This window comes from Triticum aestivum, chromosome 7D (assembly GCF_018294505.1).
Source record: "Triticum aestivum cultivar Chinese Spring chromosome 7D, IWGSC CS RefSeq v2.1, whole genome shotgun sequence".
NCBI classification, from domain to species: Eukaryota; Viridiplantae; Streptophyta; class Magnoliopsida; order Poales; family Poaceae; genus Triticum; species Triticum aestivum.
The window spans coordinates 46,297,290-46,313,976 of NC_057814.1; the positions used below are offsets into that span (position 1 = coordinate 46,297,290).

The 16,687-nt window shown below is 42.2% G+C and overlaps 2 non-coding genes and 1 pseudogene across 2 annotated transcripts; 2 read left to right on the forward strand and 1 right to left on the reverse strand.

Moving 5' to 3' along the window:
- Positions 1–1,837: 1,837 nt before the first annotated feature.
- TRNAK-UUU (transfer RNA lysine (anticodon UUU)) lies at positions 1,838–1,910 on the forward strand. Its single transcript has one exon. It is a non-coding gene; the product is annotated as a tRNA-Lys (tRNA).
- A 2,851-nt stretch (positions 1,911–4,761) lies between these two features.
- Positions 4,762–4,835, forward strand: TRNAW-CCA (transfer RNA tryptophan (anticodon CCA)). Its single transcript has one exon. It is a non-coding gene; the product is annotated as a tRNA-Trp (tRNA).
- Positions 4,836–13,822: 8,987 nt separating this feature from the next.
- LOC123170737 (uncharacterized) lies at positions 13,823–14,380 on the reverse strand (annotated as a pseudogene).
- Positions 14,381–16,687: the final 2,307 nt, after the last annotated feature.

The following is a 16,687-nucleotide window of genomic DNA, read 5'->3' on the forward strand; positions in this document are numbered from 1 at the left end:
GACAAGATGGTATTCTTGTTTATTCTGGAGCACAACAATCCGGATCTCTATCTTATAGCTTATGCTTCCTATTCTGTATGTATTACGGTCATGTCAAGTCAATGGTCTGTCTGCCCTACAACCGGTCTTGAATGGCTTCAGTGAATTGTTTGCTGAGCCTACAGAGTGACCTCCTAGGAGGACAATAGACCACAAAATACCGTTACCACTAGGCACTAAACCTGTCAATCATTAGAGAAGGGACGGAGTTCAAGATAAGACTATCTTGCCTGTTTGGTAGAGAGAGTACCAGGTATTCCGATGGTTAAAGATTCAAGTCTTAGTGGCAAAGGGTGACAACTTTGGCCTGCAACCGTTTCCACTTTACGGCCCACAGCTTGTGTTCTTCGGTATTAATTCGGTTTCTGTTTGTTTGGCTTGTCTCGTGCACCACCTGAATTGAATAATAGTAATGGGACTCTGGTAATCCAGTGATGAAGTCAATGCTGATAATGGACCATGCTTCATCAGGAATGGGTAGAAGATCGAAGAGGCCAGGGACTTTTTAATGTTCTACCTTAGCTTGCTGACAGATTTGACACTTGTTGACAAAATATTCCACTGATTGAAAGATTGTTGTCCAAGCAAATAGTGCCTTGATGCGGTGATAAGTAGCAGTAATGCCAGAGTGGGCACCAATACCACTGGCATGAAGGGCTTGCAAGATGTTTTTTTTTTCATTTAGAAGTTTGCACCAACCCATACTCTTCCTCTATATCGAATGGCCCCATTATGCAATGAATATTTCCTATTCTTGTGAGTGCTCAGGACTGCCAATTCAGATAGTAAATTCTGGGTGAATGTGTCTTTGCTGTACCCTGCAACAATATCAGTGAGTCATTGTGGTTGACAGGAAGTAATGGCATTGAGTTCATCTGGCTCATGTAATCTAGATAGTGGTGCATCAGCTGCCCTATTCTCTGAGCCTTTTATTCGATGGTATATTGTAATCCCATGAGCTTGAGGAAAGGAAAGCTTTGTGCTGGATTGGTGTTTTAAGTCTTTGAGCAGTCAAATGAGCTAAGCTCCTGTGAATGAAACACCTGTCCTGCTAAGCCCAAACTCTAATGTGCTTGACTTGGAAGTAGGCCACTCTTTCACTGTGAGGATCTTCTTTTAGTCTGTAGCCACCCCTTGCCCACTAATGACATGACCCAGGTATTCTATCTGTGGTTGAGCAAATGAACATTTATTCAACTTCACATATAGTTGATTCTGCTTCAGAAGGTCAAATACTTGCTGCAAATGGGTGACATGATCTTGCAAGGATTTGCTGTAGATTAAGATGTCATCAACAAAAACAAGTACACAAACCCTAGTCAGCTCAACCAGAATTGTGTTCATAGCACTCTGGAGGGTGGGTGGTGCATTTGTGAGCCCAAATAGCCTAAAATTCATAGTGACGTGGGTCTTGAATGTCGTTTTGTATTCAACTGCTTCATGTAATCTTATCTGATGGTAACCAGCTCTTAGATCCAGCTTAGTAAACCAAACAACACAAGATAACTCATCCAACAATTCTTCAACTACAGGCATTGGGTATTTTATTAGAAGAATCCATCTTATTTCCTTATTTCTCTATTTTGGTAGCAGGAGAAGTAGTTTGTTCAGCCCGGACTTCAAAGTAGTCTCCCCCGTTGACCTTCTTTTTTAGATAAAATCCTCAATGAGTGGAAAGGACTCCCAAACTTGCTCCACAGTACTATACCATACAGAGCCGCGCCCTTGTGATATGATAAGAAGAAAAGGGGCCAGGGCGCCCTCTTTTCTTTTCCGCACCAAGCCTTCTTGTAAAATCGGGTGTATAGCTCAGTTGGTAGAGCATTGGGCTTTTAACCTAATGGTCGCAGGTTCAAGTCCTGCTATACCCAAAACAAAAAAACCACTCTTGTATTCGTAAGGATGCATAGTAGCCTTCAAAGATCACTCTTTGGCCTTGAGAAAAGCCCCTTTCTCATCAACATCCCGACTTCGCTCGTTATTTGAGGTAAGTATAAAGGAGACCAGACTGGCTCGGTCATTGATAGGCCGGCCTTCTCCTTATTCATTGGATAGGGCGCGGGGGAAAGTCAAGTCAAGCACTAGTTAGTTGGGGTGGGACGCACCAAAGGAGCGTTCGTTGCACTAGCGCCTTATCTTTTGAAGCTAAACAGAGTCTCGAAAGACGGAGTACGTCCGAAGTCGTTGGCTGCCTTTTTGTAGTGCGCAAGTCAGAGTGAACTTCTTCTTCTGTTCTGCGAATCTACTAACGAGAACTGCCGTACAGTCCTATCTTTTTTAAGAAAGATCGTAGATGAACATTTCGTTTCATTACCTAAGTAGTTGAGCAATTCATTCCAAGGTAAACAAAGAGGTATTTCCTTTTCTCGTTCAGTCCTTCTCTCCTTCCATCCCAGTAGGCCTATTCATGCTTTTTTGCTATCCATCTTGATCAAATAGAAGAAGGGGAAATTCAGACTAGGCAAAACACCTCAAAAAGTTAAAAAAATATAAAACAACTTTCTTATTGTCAAGTAGTAAACCATAGTTCTCATCCTAGGAAACCATATCAATCATCGGTTCAGAGCTCCCAACTACGAAGCTCTTTTCTAGAGCGAGTCAACAATTCATGGATCCATGGTTTGGATGAAGCTATGTACCCGAGTAGAGATGATTTGTCTCAAAGATGTTCCGCTCATCCAAGAATCTGAAACTTCATCTACATAAACTCATAAATAGCCCTTTCCTTTCTTTTCTTGACTTAAAAAGGTAATCAATCCTTTCTTTTCATCTTTTATCAAGTCTTCCTCTTCCCGATTGAGGCAATCAGGGATAGAAATTCGGATCAACTATGAGGAGTAGGGCTGCTGGGCAAGTGAATGAACTCTGTCCTAGGCATTTCCAATAAGTTCAGTGAAGTGAGGGCGAAGCCTTTTTTGAGAGGGAAAATACACTCCAAATGATATTCCATAATGGAAGGAATGAGTGGAAGATTTACTGGAAGAAAAAAATACGATACTTTTCTAGTCGTAGGTAGGGCTACCTATCTAGTTTCGTGCTTCGGGCGTACCAGATTCAATAGGCTAGGTTATAGATGACAGATTTCTTTAAGAACTAGCCGCCTATAAGCCTCGCTAGTAGTATTCCTGCCCAGTGCCGGAGTAATGACTCACAAGGTAAGTTCTCCTCGATGCATTTCCAACACTCTCTTTTTCTCCGTACACTTTTGATTCCTCAGTAGGTAGGGACAACGTTCGAGATCTCATCCGACCGTCTATTTCTCATTGATTGGGAGATTGGATTGGAATCCGAGGAGAACTGATTGGATGTCATGGAATGAATGGGGCACTACGTTGGTTACCCACTGCTAGCCTAGCGGAGATTTCTCTATTTGTTGAAGGTGGAAAGGAGTCATATTTGAATCGGAAAGTTGGGCTCGTTCACTCACACCTTTCTTTGATTATCGATGACTTGGCTTCTTGCTCAAGTAAGCACCCGGCATACCAATTCATTATCCTTGGGGCTCGGCTCGCTCCTTCCTATCTACGTTATTCTTTCTTTGTTACTCTCGTAATGACGTTCCGAAAGCAATCAAGGTTACCAGGTCACAGCTCTGATTCTTCTTCCCTTATAGAACCTTCCTGCAAGAAATCAGTGGAAGTGGGTCCGCCCCTACAACTCATCAAATCTGCCTTCTTTTCTATTCTGCGCTGTACATATTCTCAAGTTATGAGAAAGAATGGATTTGAACGCAATTTGGAATTAACAAAATAAACGAATGAAGAATATTTTTACCTCTTATCCGATAAGCAATCAAAGCATTTGAACTGCTCAATGAACAATAAAGAAAGAGCTGAGGTAAAAAAGTATATGTGTTACTAATAGTAAACCAATTTTATTTGGAGTTTGCTTTCAGCTGAACATGTTATAACTAAAAATGAGGTGAGGCTTGATTAGGTGGCTTTGCAAGAACTAGGGAGGAACACAAGTTATGTACTTTAGGCTAAACATATGAATTTAGAAGATCAACTTTTCCAATTGGACATAAACAAAAGCAACCACTAAACCATAATATTTTCTCTATAAACTTCCATAATATTTTCTCTATGGTGAAGTAATTTCATAGATAACCACTAAACCATTAAGTAGCGATGTATGCAAAGCTAGACAACGAACATTTCATAATACACTCGTTCTGCATATCTTTAGGATAAAAGATAAAACTGTGAAAAAAATCCGTTTTCCTAAATAAAAAGATCAAGAAATCTATTTTGTATGGTTCTTATTTCGTTGAAAACGTTTCCATGAGACTTTCTTTCATTGAAGAAGTCCATGACTTGTTCTAGGTGATATGAGGTTGAACAGGCTTTAGAAAAAAATGCAAAGAAGGGTACATGAGGGTGGAATAAAAATCAAAAAGATGACCCCTTGTTTCTTCCTGAGCATTACCGATAAATATTCATTTTTTATACGTTAGGTTGGGTTTCAGATGTATATCATTTATTATATGAAACCAAAAAGAAGAAATGACAAGAAAGTTTTATATAGATGGAGGAATAAATTATGATGTGGAAAACAAGGCAGGGGTTCAAATCCTGTCATCCCTACCTATTACTTCTCCTATGGGCAGTAACGAGGGATCAATTGAGATCAATTCAAATTGGACAAAATTCAGAGTTTCATTTTTCTATATGCATGCGGTACAAAAATCATCCTTTTCTTTACTGCTTTATCTCTCGGAAAGCGCTCTTAGTTCAGTTCGGTAGAATGTGTGTCTCCAAAACCCAATGTCGTAGGTTCAAATCCTACAGAGCGTGATTCTGTTCTTGTTATGTCGAATCCAAAAAAAGAACTTATATAAATAGAAGAAATGAGACAGTAACGAGGTCCATATCGTCATCGTAAAAAAGAAGAGAATCCTTAAAAGCCATTTAATGCATTCTTGCCTGCCTTCAGTTCATGCCTTCAGGCCGGTGAGAAATATAGAATAAAGCTAGGTGACGTCAAGGCATTTGAGAACCAATTGCTTCTTTTGCTTTTCACCAACCTTCATGTACAATCTTATTTCGTATTGGGGTACAGCCTATCGTAGGCCCAACAAAGGCAAGACGGAAAGCAAGCATTAAGTGAAGAAGCAAGGTCCAAACAAAGTAGTGAAAGATTGACATTGAAAAGCTTCTCCATGTCTATATCTGTCCGATGGACCAAGTTCAAAGGAAACGGCTTCTCTACTACATCAAAAAACCAATCCAAGCCTGAAAAGGAGAGTTGCGGTTAACGATTCCTATAAATTGAGAGAGAAGCATGTTCTTCATGCCCAAGGATAAAGTAGATGGAACCAGTTCTCTAACCTTCTTTTTGTAGCAGATACTGCATAAAGTTTACCTGCCTTGTAAGGCTTTTGTAGGATTAATCAAATTTTCTTTTTCTCGTTCTATCTCAGAGTATCCATTCATTCGATCTTGCTATCCGCTCTCAATTGAATCCCTTCTCTGTTGTCGACAGGTGTGTCCGCATCAGGACCAGAATAACGGTCTAGTACCTCCGTACTCGAATACCTCCTACTTTATTAATTAGGAAGTGAAGTAGGGAAGTTTCCTATTCAAAGTACAGTGCCTTTGGTACATTGGTGCATCGGGGATTTCCAGGTAGCAAGTCGGTTGAGTGAGGGCTCCATCCATAATAGATATAGCTAGCGCACAGGATCTCCCTTCTGCGAACAAAAGGACAAAAGAGCCGGGTCGGGCGTTGATTCGCCGTTGCTACCAGTCGGTCTACTCGTGCCTGCTGCTTACTTTCTCGGTCGTTTATTATTCTCGAATAGAAGATGATAAGATGCATACCCCCTCCTCATTAACTATGGTACTTATTTCCTCACAACCTCTTGATGCAAAAAACCTATTCTTTCAAGGAAAAGACCTTTATAATTCAGTGTAGTTTTTCACTGACTATTCTAGTATAGTTTGACTCAAGTATACGTTTTCTGAAGTCTCAGATTGCATGCATTTCTTAAATAGTATTGCACACTACTAACTAAAAAACTAGTACTTTACTGACAGGAAGTTAATAAGTATATAATATGCAAACAATCCCTCGCTTGGTAGTTTCCTTTCTTTCCTACCACGCAATCAATCTCTTGCTTACTTAAAACTCTAGTTTTGTCGGACAACCTTGCTTCTTTCTTAAAGCAAAGTGCTGAATCCATAAGCTTTCGTCGGAGCCTGCCACCAATCAGTCTAAATTAGTTACTTAATTCCTTAACTACCTAGCTTGCAGAGAATAAAGTAGGCTTTGCCTGAGATACGTAAAGGAGGAATAGTCAACTATACTCCGAATGTGCTTTGAGCAGACAGATATGTAGGTTGCTAGGAAGGAGGTAAGCGCTTGTCATTCTGATGTCAAGAAGTAAGAAGAGGTAAAACTCCTAAAAAACAACTTGATCTATGTTGAAAGTTTATGTTAGCAAGCAAAGAGATTGCCTAGGGCGAAAGAAAATAAAAAAGATAATAAGAAAATAAGTGTTTCAAGCCTAAGCAAAAGATAGAATGTTGTATTGCCATAACCTATGTACTTAAGCGAACTAGCGAAGAAAGGCGAATAATGGCTTTGTTCAAGCCCAGTCAAAATCTATCTCTGATAAAGCATTCAATCTTTCATCTTTATATTCATTATCTGCAAGTTTTGAGTCCTTCTTTGACATTCTCCTTCCGCCACTTTTTAGTCATAGTAAAGATGTGCTGTAAGGATCAAGAGTGTACCTTATTTGTTTTAAATTCTGCTTCGCTTTCATCAGCATTATTATGGGTTTGCCTGAGGGCTGCCTTATATTCGATATACTCCCCTCCCTTTAATATTATTCTATTTAATGCAAGAGTAAGAAAAGACGTCTTATTCTTCAGTGTTGAGATCCTTTTTGCGCAAGGTTCCCTCCTACGTATACGATTCTCACTGATGGGAGTAATATGCCAGTAACTGCAGACTAAGGCATAGCCTAGTGGTGGGAAGGGGCTGATGCCTTCCCACCCACCCAGGTTCAAGGCATGGTACTTGCAATTTGGGGTTGTTGCACCAATTATACTGTAGGGGGTTCCCTTACAGTCTTTCTTAAAAAAAATGCCAGTAACTATAGAAGACTTTATTATTATTCTAAATAGGCGGCAATAGGTCCATCGAGATAAAGTATGACTAATAAGTAGTAATATAGCTAGTTGCTATACATAGACTTGAAGTCAGGGCTTACTCATCCTAATCTTCTCTTTACTACTTAGTTAAGTTTAGTTAAGGTATAGGATCAGAACGAGATTTTCTTTGATTGCCGTTATAGGAAGTGAGCAAGCAAGGTAGACACGAAAACTCAGGATAGACGCGCTGCTCTTCTAGCTTTGGTTGGAAATAGAAAAGCAAGTTATAGGGCCCATGCTGCATTCCCTGAAATAGCAGTCTTTTTTTATGTCTAAAGAAAAGTTGCCTATTAATAAGCAGTCTTCCCTCTTTCATAAGGCTCTAACTTGCGTAAGGAATCAAGGAGCTACAGGAGTATACCGCCGAGTACTTACTATCTTGGATAGCTTTTTGCCTTGCAAAGAGCATAGATTCAACTTCAATATATGTAGCTACTCTATTGCTTTATTGCAATCCGCTCCGCGCCACTTACTCGGGACTATATAGTTCTGTCTATAGCTAGTGCTTACTTTTCATAAGGTATAGTTACTGGTCAGATTCGAAGTCAAATATAGTTGTAGTGCCTAATCCAAGGCAAGGGGATAAGTGCTTGCATAGGTTAGGTTGAGATAAACTCTATATTTCCAGTCTTTAACGCATCCATTCCTTGGGCTTAAGCATTGTTGAGCTTGACTTGTTCTAGCATAAGCCATCTAGTAGGCCTGTTTAGCATTCTAAGTAACCGCCTTCCTATACGCATAAAGTGGAGTTATATTAGTACCTCACACCACAATATAAGTCTTATTCTAAGTAGGATTACCCACATTTATTTACTAAAATTTGCTTTATGAAAGTAAATGACACCAGGATGGTTTCAAAATATCTTTCTGATGATAATAATCAAGAAGGTAGCGTACTCACTTATAGTATAAGCTTGTACAAGTGAGCCGGTATTAAACTACTCTTATTAGGCAAGCTGGTAAAGACCTACTCTTAGGCATCGATAGTAGGTATTGTCAATTTCTTGTTTTTTTCAAATATCCTCAACGACATGGCCAGAGAAGGGAAGTAAGGAAGAGTATAAGTCTAAGATATAAGTAAAGGTGGGGCTAAGACCTCTAAGTCAAAGAGTGAGGGCGTTAGCGGGTAGTATTTTGGAATGCTGATGTATTTGATTGATAAACCATTGAGTCGTAAATGACCTATTTAGTTCCGGATGAAATATTGATTGACTTTCCATTATACCCTTCTTCCAGCGAAGTGCTTTAACTCTCTTACATCTACCCTCTCTTCCAATCAAGTATCTAGAGAAGGTAGCGAGCCTTTTGAGGTATGGCCTGATAGCGCCTTATAGTCTTGACCTGAATGCTTGAATTTCTGACCTCACTGGTCTCAAATAAATAGACATTCCTATCCTCTTAAGGTTCTCTATGCCCTCAGACATTGATTGATATACAGAATTTAGCATAAAGTATTTGAATATTGATTATTATTATGAGGCTGAGAGAGCAAGTAACTTAATGAAGCAAGACTTAGAAGAAAAGGAGAGAGATTCTCCACACGAACAAACGACCTGTCAGGTTTGAACTGACTTAGGTTGGACCAGGACCCACCTATCTCCACCAAGAAGGATTCGCTTTGGTTACGCAATTCAGTTGGCGATAAAAGCCAACCTAATCTGCGGGCCGGTAGGCCAGCCAACACAAAATCCAATTCGAGTTTTCAATATGGAGCCTGAAATAGTTTTTCAATTCAATACGGAGCCTGAAATAGTTTCTCAATTCAATACGGAGCCGGAAATAGTTTTTCAATTCAATACGGAGCTTATACTAGTCTAGTTCAATTAAAGAGAAAATGGCGAAAAAAAGTTTGCTTAGAAGGGAAAATTCCAAAAGCGCATATAAAAAGACATCAAAAAATGCACATACATCGGTACCCACGGAAAAGGCAAAAGCGGCTAGCCGCTCCAATAAGTTAAATGAAATAAAAAATACATCTACATTTGATAAGAAATCTGCATTTGATAAGAAATCTGCATTTGAGAAAAGTAATCAATATTTGCATTAGCAGCGAGGAAATAAGGAATATGAGAATAAGGGTTTGGATTAGGGGGAGGAGGGGAATTTATTTCTGCCTCCAACTCCATGAAATTCGGACTCACACTTTCTACGCTCATAGCCGGCCCATTGACGGAATTTGGGTATGACGACGAAGGGTCAAATTCCACAAGCATTCCGTCTATTGAATCCGAAAAAAAGGATCCATCGTGACTCCCCATTTTTTCAGCTCTGCTCCCGAACAAAAGAGAATGGGAGACTTAGTTTTAGATCGGCGTTGGTTTTTCCAACGAAAAACAAGAACATTCTTTCACGAACTTCCATGACAAAATGCTAGTTGCCTCGTAACGCATACACTGGAGTGTTTGTCCCATCGACGAAGACTACTTACTATACGCGTTTTCTGAAGAGCAACATTATCCTTTATTTTCCTCTGGCTACTAATATGTTTCAGTTCGCCAGGTTGTCTCTTGCCTGCTCATGGATTCAGCAGGCAGTTCAAAAGGTTGACCTATTTGGGAATCTCCGGATCTATGCTTATTTTCAACTCCTCGAAGCATTTCGTTGCTTGCTACGCCCTTCCTCGTCTCTGGGTGCCATCCTTTCTCCTGCATTTTCGTGCACATAAGCATAGCTCCAACCAATTTTCATGCTTAGCAAATGCTGTAATGAGGGTGCTGAATGTATACGGATCTAGCACAAGATCTCTGTCTTCCTTTTCTTTCAGCTGCTCCTCTACCTAATGGTTCAGACCCTGGCAGACACCGGTGCGAGAACAGAGGCAAGTCAACTATACCAACATTTCTGAAGATAGGCAACTCTTTATTTCTGAAGATAGGAATTCAAGATAAACAGATCCACATTCAAGTTTTAGGCTTGTGCCCTTTCATCTAGAATGGCTGCTGCTTGGTCTTCAGTGAGCGGAGTCATTTCCTCAATAGAGTTCTTTGCCCGACAAATGTGAATCTTGATCTTTCTTCTTGATAGTTTGTGATCGAGCCAATCTCACAATTTCTATCTTGCTACTACCACTATAGCCCTGAGTGACTATGGCTACCTGAACTGAAGGAGTTCCCCAAGACCTGTGAATGTCAACTTCACTCTAAGGGTAAAGCATGCTCGCTCCTTCGCTCGTACGAACAATCAGTCATTGCTGGGAGCTCTATCCTCCTCGCACTACTAAAAACATTGTGAAAGAATCTCCCGCGTTTAGTCTGTGGAGGCCGACCATCATAGTCGTCTCTACACCAAGTTGGTCTTAAAGTCTACCCAGGCTAGCTTCTTCATTCTTCGATCAAGGGCGGGCTTCTTCCCTTATATACGATGACTTAGATAGATAAACTTCTTTGATCCATTCATTGATAAAGTCTTCAGTGGCTGTTTACCTTTTGAATCAACAGTAGAGTAGGTTTGGTCTTGCTTTCTCAATCTTTCTCTGATCCTAGCCGTGTAGTAGATCCGGCTTTATTCGGCTAAAAAGAAGTGTGTGTGGCCGTCGTATCTGCTCGCCCCCTTCTTCATTCATCCATTTAGGTAAGAATGGATCCAGGGAACTTGGCTCGGGAACAGCCCTGAAAAAACACAGTAAGGAGTCCAATCTCTGAAATATAGCATTTGATCTCCTAAGTAGTAGTAGTAGAAGGCTTAGTATCTGACTTGATCCAATAGAGTCAGAACACACAGTAGATCCAGATTCCACAACTTGCTGTGGACTGGGGAGAGAGCAGCTCTTCGAAGCTGGGCGTTCTATGTGATTATGGAGGAACTGTAGTACTCGCTCCAAAATGCAAGCCGAGATAGATACTTAACGAAAGGGGGAGCGGTGGGCCTTCAAAAAGGAGCGAGGGAATGATGGGCAACCTTTTTCTACATGTTGCTCGTGAGCCGCCAAGTACCAGTCTCGCAACATTACTGGCGTTAAAGGATCGGTCCTTCACTTGCGGATCGTTCGCGAGTCGAACTCGCTCTCTTGCCACGCCTTTGACTCACGAACTCGAGTCAGACTCATTCACTGCTGACTTTTTTGAGGATCGTTCGTTCTTCACTCTCTTTCTATTACCCGCAGGGAACGCAGCAACCGACGGTGCATATTATCATATAGAAAGAAGCGAAGCATAGCGATTTGTACTACCAAAAAAGTGTCACTAACCGCTAGGCAATAGAGTCAGCTTACGGGGTGGGGCGCAAGCAAGCGTAGCGAATCACATAGAGTTGCCCCTACCTGCCAGCGCGTAGATAGATAGGGCGAGCGAGCGCAGGGATGGATGTCTGAGCGGTTGAAAGAGTCGGTCTTGAAAACCGAAGTATTGATAGGAATACCAGGGGTTCGAATCCCTCTCCATCCGCGAGGTCATAAGTTCTCTCTTGCCTTATCTATAGATAAGAACGAATCTCCTCGACTGATATGATGGATGGAATGGGTAGAAGGTTGAGGTTATTGTGTGTTGATTTAGTTAGGACTTTGTCTCCCTTTCGTTATCTTCCGCCCCAGGTGGATGACCTGTGGGAGCTAAGTCGAAGATCTTGGTGTCGTCGTGAGTGGTTGATAAACAACGATTGCAGTTTGATTTAGGGAGTCCCAACCCTGTGAAGCTTAACAGACAAAGAAAATGATAGAGACTTCCGGGTATAGGGTGACGACCTTAATGAATCAAGTATTCAGGTGGCAGAGTTTTTAGCTACATAAGCGCTCAAATTCCTGAATACTTATTGCCCAAAAAATATGATCAACCCCAGGTACATTTATTAGGTTCTGATCTGAGGCTATCCTGGTCTGCAGGACCCAACACAAGTATTCATCCTTTCCAATCTGCAAAAGGTGTCACCGAAAGCTTACCCTCTTCCACACGGATGCTACAGCCGCTATCACTTTTGCAGGAGGGGAATTACAGAGTTCGCCTCTCGACATCTTGTTTGGTAAGCGGAATTTTGACCCAGGCGCCCTAGTGTTGCCTAACTGTTCGGCCGGAGATGTCGGATGCGAGATCTTTAGCTACTTGTATCAATTTGCCGCAGTGTGCTTAGATACAATGGGCTGGCAGCTGAGGCTTGGCAGGATGGGGGAGTTAATTAAGGTCGAGGGAGCAGGAAAGAGTTTGTTATTCGCTACTGGCTTAGTACGGCCTATACATAATAGGGCCATGACGGTTTTGGGAAGGCCTTGAACTTCATATATCCCTTTTCACTCAATCCAGAATACCGATAAAGTCAGATTGAATCATTTTGTCGACCTTTCCTTTGGATTTATTATCATAGGTAGCGTTTGAGATCGCCTCTGTGCGGTGAACGCTCGAATGTAGCTAACATCAGTTTTGTCCTCGCGTGGTTGAAGGAGATGCTGCTACTGGATGGAATGCTTCCGGGGCGCCATGATCCTTCTATCAGGAATAGAATAATCGAGGGCACTGGCTGACTGTATCAATCATCACTCAGTGAGCTATTAATTGCCCCCAATAGCGCTTCGCTTGCATGCAAGGCGGCTAATAAAAGCGCCAGGTAGACACGCGAAGATGCATTTTGAGTACTGGTGGTACTGGACAAGCTCTAGGGGAATAATCTCTTTCTTATTTCTTTCCCATGACGACTAGGAACGGGCAAATCAAGAATTTCACTTCGAATTCCGGACCTCAACATCCTACTGCTCATGGTGTTTCATGATTAGTATTGGAAATGAACGGAGAAGTGGTGGAACGTGCGGAACCACATATTGGATCACTCCAGTGCGTCATGAAGCCGCTGACGCTGAGTAGGCTCCTATGCCGCTAGCACAGTGGAGGTTCCGTAGCGCGTCATGAGCACCGGGCAAAAGGACGGTTGAGCAACTCAAGCGAACCGCCCTACCTGACTTTGGATAAAGATAGAAGGGAGAAGGTTGTGAAGGTGGCCTCGTTATCCACACATCTGGTCGGAGGACCAACCTAGGTTTTCACGAGCGTAGGCGGGTCCTGGAGTGCCCGTCAAGGGCGCTAGCGCATACCCCGGGGTGATCATCACCACCTGCACCTCACATCTCGGCACAGTGGAACGTGTAACCCGCCTGCTGTCCAAGTCAACCACTGAATTCCTGTAATTCATAGCGCCTAACAGAACATAGCAGCAAGGGACAACCCACCCATACAGACAGCCTGCAGGGAGGATGGCACTACTGGCAAACACCGTCTGGCGAAAACGCCGCAGGCGCGAAGCGTGGTGGGCCTGCGCCAGGGGAGCATAGGGAGGAAAGCGAGCCCGGACGGTGGAAGTGCCAGGGGAAGCTGGGTCATTTGACGGAAATGGAAGGTCCGAGCGGCTCATTCATTCTTGAAAAAAGAGGGGGGGGGGGAGCGAGCCAATGTATCAATGAATAGATACAGTCAACGGTATTAAGACAGCGCTGCCTACACGCGAATTAGCTTCCGAGGTCGACCAGTCTCAATTTCACTACAGGATTTGCGAATGAATGCTGGGCTGGGCCACCTCAAATGGCGTGAGCCGCATGCGGGGAGACCCGCACGTACGGTTTTCAGGGGGATCCGGCTGGCCGGCGCCCACCCGACTAGAGGGACTGAGAAATTAATCGAGTACAAATCTTATCTTCAAGCTTTACCTTATTTTGATCGTTTAGAGGGCGATCGCGGAGTCACTGAATGAAGTCCTCCCTCCCTTTCTTTCGGAGGTGCTGACCCGCTGCGAGGCAGATATGACTAAGTGACATATTGAATATGGCGACGACTACAGCATGTCGTAGGAGATAAGAGGTGGAGCCAACGACCCACTAAGACTCACATATCTACAACTACATTCCCGAGCGGCAGTCAAACGGAGGTGTGAATGCAAGATGCCAGCGGAATGATCGACCAGACAGAGGCTGGGGCAGCTTTCTTCCCACCGCGTCCTTCCTTGTGTGTCGGAGATACAAAGCGAGTGCACCGGAAAAGAAGGGGAACTGAATCGATCTATTCCATGGCGAAGCATCCGAAGCATAACTGCACACTCACACGATCTTTGCCGAGAGATAGGAGCATTCGGTGGAACCGGTGAACTACACTTGCTTCTTGATACATGTGTGGGACAGAGGGCTCGTGGTACCTGCTGCCCGCCCTTCCTCCACTTTGATAACCATGTGAACGGAGAGTGGGCAGAGCAAAAGGGAAGGAGGTCCTCATACGGAGTCGCACACTTGAGCTGTGCGGGAGACTGGAGAATGGGTCGAGTAAACTCCCTTAGGGCCGATTAAATCACACACGAGGAACTTTTCTTTATTTTTTTCTTTTTGATTTGAAGGGTATGTTCTTAAAAAAGAAAGGCAGAGGTAAATACTTCGAAGAGGCGGCTCGGCAGGGATGGAATGGTCAATAGTCAAGTCAAGGATGACTTCTTTGTTGGCAAAACGATGGGGGAGAGAAAGCACGCCAGTGATTCTCTGAGCCGGTCTTCATTTCCAACGCCTCGGGAAACATGTCGAGATAGATGGCATCACCTTTTTATCCTCTTCCTTACCGGCAAGGCGCACTTCTCTTCTTCTTCTGGCCTTCACCTCCTGCCCGGCCCGGAAATAGAACCCAACCCCCTTTCTGATCCATTCATTTCTCCAAGCAGGCGGGATCCAGAGCTAAGCCCCCCTCCTATTCAAAGCCGGGTGTGGCCTCGCCCTTTTGCTCTTCCTTCAGTTTGGCTCCACGAAGGCGCCGCCTAGACTAGGAGCCCCACTCATATTCAAAAGGCGCCCAGCTTTCAAGACGATGATAATAATTAGTCAACTTTTTCCAATATCATGATATAGCATGGCCCGGGGCTAAGGTAACTCCAGTGGGAGAGCCGTGTTATGGGTGACCTTATTGCACGGTTCAGAGAGCACTTGTGTATGTGATGCAAGTGAACGTGTACGAAAAAGCTGTCGTAAAGTTTCGTTGTTCGTTCTGTCGTTGACCCTATCTATGTTTCTACGATGGCCCAAGAACACGCTCATTCTTCAGCCGTAGAGAGACTTTTGAATTGTGAGGTACCATTACGAGCTCAATATATAAGAGTGCTATTCTGTGAAATAACTCGAATTTCAAATCATTCACTTGCTTCAACTACTCATGCTATGGATGTGGGAGCATCAACTCCGTTCCTTTGGGCTTTTGAGGAGCGGGATAAATTGTTGGAATTCTATGAAAGAGTCCCGGGAGCCAGGATGCATGCCAGTTTCATACGACCTGGTGGAGTGGCACAAGATCTGCCTCTTGGCTTATGTCGAGATATTGATTCCTCCACACAACAATTTGCTTCTCGTATCGACGAATTAGAAGAGATGTCAACCGGCAACCGTATCTGGAAACAACGATTAGTGGATATTGGTACTGTCACTGCACAGCAAGCAAAGGATTGGGGATTCAGTCGTGTAATGTTAAGAGGTCGTGCGACATGAAGACATTGATAGCAATATGGGGGAAGTTCCCATCAGGCAACAACGGTTTTGCCTGACCCTACAAAAGCATGCATATGTTGTCAGTGAAGATTTTGTGTGAAGCCTTGGAGACGACATACCCGGGGCTAGGGTGAAACCAAAAATAGTTTTCGGATTTTTAAAGACGTTCATCCATTTGAGAAAAAAATGTGAATTTGGGAAAACATTGTGAATTTACAAAAGTGCATAAAAATGTAAAATGTTTGCCAAAATAAAAAAATTGAGAATTTGAGAAAAAGTTCACGAATTTGAAAACAGTTTGTTAAATTTGAAAAAGTTCACGACATCTGAAAATAACTACGCGAATTAAAAAAAATTCTGAAAGAGTTCTTGAAAAATGACAATTTGCTAATTTGAAAAATAATCATTGATTTGGAAAACAAAATCATGAACAAAAAAAAAGTTCACAGGTTTTCAAAACAGTTCATGGATTCAAAAAGGTTCATGAACTTGAAAAACTTCAAGAATTTGAAAAAAGTTCAAGACTTAAAAAAGTTGGCTTTCGAATAAAGCACACAAAAATGAAAAAAAAATCATAATTTGGGAAAAAGATCACAAAGTTTGGAGAAGGTTCACAAATTGAAGGAAAACTTAATGGATTTGGGAAAAAAAATCACAAGATTAAAAAAAGTTCACGAGTTTGTAAAAATTGTTTGTGAATTTGAAAAATGTTTCCGAATTCAAATTTTATAAATTTCATGAATTTGGAAACAGTTCACGGGTTTGGAAAATGTTCACAAATTTGCAAAAAGTGTGAGGATTGAAAAAAATGTTTCATGAATTTTAAGAAAATTCACAATTAGAAAAAACTGAAGAAATTCAAAGAAATTTCATAAAAAATTGAAAAAATGAAATGAAACAAAAATAAATAACCAAGTGAAAACTGTGAATGGAAAACCAAAAGAAAAAACACATAGAAAAACCCTGCAGAACTTGAACCAGAAATGTGCATAACAAGAAGAGAAAGAAGTAGAAGTAGGCACAACAGGTGATTTGTCTCGGGTGGTTATTGTCATCAGAA